Raw genomic sequence first — 4,555 nt, forward strand, 5'->3', positions numbered from 1 at the left:
CAATTCCGCTTGTTCTTTATCCAAGATATCACTTGTTCTTCAACATGATGAAGGTGATGATTGACGCCCATCACCATTCTCACCCATGAACAAGGTGACTGACAACCATTCTTGTTCTACAAGCATCTGAGGCTTAGTGAATATCTCTTGGATTCTTCGGAATCTTCGTGGTATAGGCAGGACCTGATGGCGGCATTCAAGAGAATCCGGAAGGTCTAAACCTTGTCTGTGGTATTCTGAGTAGGATTCAATGATTGAATGACTGTGACGTGCTTCAAACCCGTAACCTACTGGGCGTTAGTGACAGACGCAAAAGAGTTATTCTATTCCAGTAGGGGAGGGAACCAAACCGGTGACTGGCAGCACTGTGACAGAGTGTGTGCATTAGCTTTCACTGCGCGGATGGGAGGTAGCTGCTGACAACAGTGAGACCTTACACGAGCTTGCCATGGAAAGGAGTAAGAAAGGATTGGATGAAGGCATTAGGAAAGCAGAGAGACGGAAGGGAAGGCATCTTCATACACTTGTCTGAAGCTCTTACACCAATGATATACATAAGTATCTCTATCCTTATCTTTTATGTTATTTTCGTTCATCACCATATACATCTGAGTTTGCCTGACTAAGATTTACAAGATGACCATAGCTTGCTTCAATACTAACAATCTCCGTGGGATCGACCCTTACTCACGTAAGGTTTATTACTTGGACGACCCAGTGCACTTGCTGGTTAGTTGTGCGAAGTTGTGTAATGCCATGGTATTGAGCCACCAAGTTCTTGGAGCCATTACCGGGGATTATTTGAGTTGTGAAAAAGTATTGTTCACAATTTCGCGCACCAAGTTTTTGGCGCCGTTGCCGGGGATTGTTCAAGTTTTGAGCAAGCTTTTGGTAACATCAGTGCCAAGATCCGGCAACAACATCGAGTTTTTGGTGTTATTGCCCGGGATTGTTTAGGCTGGACAACTGACGGTTCATCTTGTTGCTTAGATTAGGTATTATTTTTTTTTCGAAATTCTTAAAGATGAATTCTAGAGTTTCATGATGATTTGTTGAAATCTGGCTGGCTGAGAAGCCATGTCTAATCTCATTGGACCGAGGTTTCAACTTATCACCACAAGAACTTGTTGATTTCTTATCAATCTTGCTTTTGGAGCAGTGATTTGCTAAGGCTTGGCTGGCCTCTGGCCATGTCTAGTGTTTTGGACCGAAGCTTTCTTTGAAAGCTTGGCTGGCTGTGAAGCCATGTCTAATTCCTGGACCGGAGTCTTAGACTAGCATTGCACTGATTCCTGGAATTCTCATTAAGAATTTTGATACCTTTTCCTACTTAATTTTCGAAAAAACACAAAAAAATTACAAAATCAAAAAGACCAAAAATATTTGATGTTTCTTGCTTAAGTTCAGTGTCTCATCCTAAGTTTGGTGTCAAATGCATGTTTTTGTTATAATTTTCGAATCCATGCATATATTTCTTAGTTTTGATCTTTGAATTCTATTGACTTGAAGTATTTTGTGTGTCTCATATGCATTTTCATATTGTTAGTGTCAGTAGTATACAAACTGCTAAGTTTGGTGTCTTGCATGCATTGTTAATTGATTCATTTTGCATTTTGATTATTAAAAATCCAAAAATATTTTTAATTTGTGTCTTTTCAAGTCAATGATACAAAGAATTGAAGATTCAGAACATACTGCAGAGAAATTACACAGAAAAAGCTGAGCATTCAAAAATGCCCAGTGAAGAAGGCAGACTGGCGTTTAAACGCCAGCCAGGGTACCTGGTTGGGCGTTTAACGCCCAAAAAGGGTGCATTTTGGGCGTTAAACGCCAGAATGTATACCATTCTGGGCGTTTAACGCCAGGATGGTGCTAGGGGGAAGATTTTGTTTTCAAAATCAATTTTTTTTCAAGTTTTCAAAGTTTTTCAAAATCAAATCTTTTTCAAATCATATCTTTTCAATCAAATGTTTTCAAAATCAATTTCTTTCCTTTTTAAAAGATACTTACTAACAATTAATGATTTGATTGAACATCTCAAAAATTGTTGCCTTTTCTGTTGAGAAAGGTTTTATGTTTGAATCATATCTTTTCTTGTTAGGCAAGTCATTAATTTTTAAAGTCATATCTTTTCAAAATGTTTTCAAATCATATCTCTTAAAATTGTTTTCAAATCATATCTTCTCAATCACATCTTTTTAAAACCATAACTTTTCAATTAAATCTTTTTAACCACATCTTTTTCAAAATAGTTTTCAATCAAATCTTTTTCATTTCTAATTTCAAAGTCTTTTTCAAAAATCACTTGATTCCTTTTTCACTTTTAATTTTCGAAAATTATCAATCAAATTTTCAAAATGTTTTCAAAATCTCTTAATTGAATTTTCGAAAATTCTCTTCCCTCCTTCCCACATCCTTCTATTTATGGAGTACCACTCTTTCTAAATGCACAATTCGAACCTTATCTAATTAAAGTTCGAATTCATCTTCTCCTTCTTCTTTCTATTTCTCTTTTCCTCTGACATCTCAAGGAATCTCTATACTGTGACATAGAGGATTCCACACTTTCTGTTTCTCTTCTCTTTCATATGAGCAGGAGCAGAGACAAAGGCATTCTTGTTGAGGCTGATCCTGAACCCGAAAGGACCTTGAAGAGAAAACTAAGAGAAGCCAAAGCACAACTCTCTTTGGAGGACCTGACCGAATTCTTCAAAGAAGAAGAAGACATGGCAGCCGAAAACAACAACAATGCAAACAATGCAAGGAAGGTGCTGGGTGACTTCACTGCACCTACTCCTGATTTTTATGGGAGAAGCATCTCTATCCCTGCCATTGGAGCAAACAACTTTGAGCTTAAGCCTCAATTAGTTTCTCTAATGCAACAGAATTGCAAGTTTCATGGACTTCCAATGGAAGATTCTCATCAGTTTTTAGCTGAGTTCTTGCAAATCTGTGACACAGTCAAGACTAATGGGGTTAACCCTGAGGTCTATAGACTGATGCTATTCCCTTTTGCTGTGAGAGACAGAGCTAGAATATGGTTGGACTCTCAACCTAAAGAAAGCCTGGACTCTTGGGAAAAGCTAGTCAATGCCTTCTTGGCAAAGTTCTTTCCACCACAAAGATGGAGTAAGCTTAGAGTGGAAGTTCAAACCTTCAGACAGAAGGATGGAGAATCCCTCTATGAAGCTTGGGAAAGATACAAACAATTAATCAGAAGATGTCCCTCAGACATGCTTTCTGAATGGAGCATCATAGGTATTTTCTATGATGGTCTCTCTGAACTATCCAAGATGTCTTTGGATAGCTCTGCTGGAGGATCTCTTCATCTGAAGAAGACGCCTGCAGAAGCTCAAGAATTGATTGAAATGGTTGCAAATAACCAATTCATGTACACTTCTGAAAGGAATCCTGTGAACAATGGGACTAGTCAGAAGAAAGGAGTTCTTGAGATTGACACTCTGAATGCCATATTGGCTCAGAACAAGATATTGACTCAACAAGTCAATTTGATTTCTCAAAGTCTGTCTGGAATGCAGAATGCACCAAACAGTACTAAGGATGCTTCATCTGAGGAAGAAGCTTATGATCCTGAGAACCCTTCCATGGAAGAGGTGAATTACCTAGGAGAACCCTATGGAAACACCTATAATTCTTCATGGAGAAATCACCCAAATCTCTCATGGAAGAATCAAGAGAGACCTCAACAAGGTTTCAATAATAATGGTGGAAGAAACAGGTTTAACAATGGTAAACCTTTTCCATCATCTTCTCAGCAACAGACAGAGAGCTCTAAGCAGAATACCTCTGACTTAGCAACCATGGTCTCTGATCTAATCAAAACCACTCAAAGTTTCATGACTGAAACTAGATCCTCCATTAGGAAGTTGGAAGGACAAGTGGGTCAGCTGAGCAAGAGAATTACTGAACTTCCCCCAAGCACTCTCCCAAGTAACACTGAAGAAAATCCAAAAGGAGAGTGCAAAGCCATAAATATGGCCGAATTCTGGGAGGAAGAAGAGGCAGTGAACGCCACTGAGGAAGGCCTCACTGGACGTCCACTGGCCTCCAATGAGTTCCCCAATGAGGAACCTTGGGAATCTGAGGCTCAAACTGAGACCATAGAGATTCCCTTGGACTTACTACTGCCTTTCATGAGCTCTGATGATTATTCTTCCTCTGAAGAGGATGAGTATTTCACTGAAGAGCAAGTTGCTAAATACCTTGGAGCAATCATGAAGCTGAATGACAAGTTATTTGGAAATGAGACTTGGGAGGATGAACCCCCTTTGCTCACCAAAGAACTGGATAACTTGTCTAGGCAGCAATTGCCTCAAAAGAGGCAAGATCCTGGGAAGTTTTCTATACCTTGTACCATAGGCACCATGACCTTCAAGAAGGCCTTGTGTGACTTGGGGTCAAGTGTAAACCTCATGCCCCTCTCTGTAATGGAGAAATTAGGGATCTTTGAGGTGCAAGCTGCAAAAATCTCACTAGAGATGGCAGACAACTCAAGAAAACAAGCCTATGGACTTGTAGAGGATGTTCTGGTTAA

At 39.4% G+C, this 4,555-nt stretch overlaps 1 non-coding gene across 1 annotated transcript; it reads right to left on the reverse strand.

Moving 5' to 3' along the window:
- Nucleotides 1-3,131: 3,131 nt before the first annotated feature.
- On the reverse strand, nt 3,132-3,239 carry LOC130958864 (small nucleolar RNA R71). Its single transcript, XR_009077966.1, has one exon. It is a non-coding gene; the product is annotated as a small nucleolar RNA R71 (small nucleolar RNA).
- Between the last annotated feature and the right edge of the window lie 1,316 nt (nt 3,240-4,555).

The sequence above is a fragment of the Arachis stenosperma genome, chromosome 10 (assembly GCF_014773155.1).
Source record: "Arachis stenosperma cultivar V10309 chromosome 10, arast.V10309.gnm1.PFL2, whole genome shotgun sequence".
In the NCBI taxonomy this organism is placed as follows: domain Eukaryota; kingdom Viridiplantae; phylum Streptophyta; class Magnoliopsida; order Fabales; family Fabaceae; genus Arachis; species Arachis stenosperma.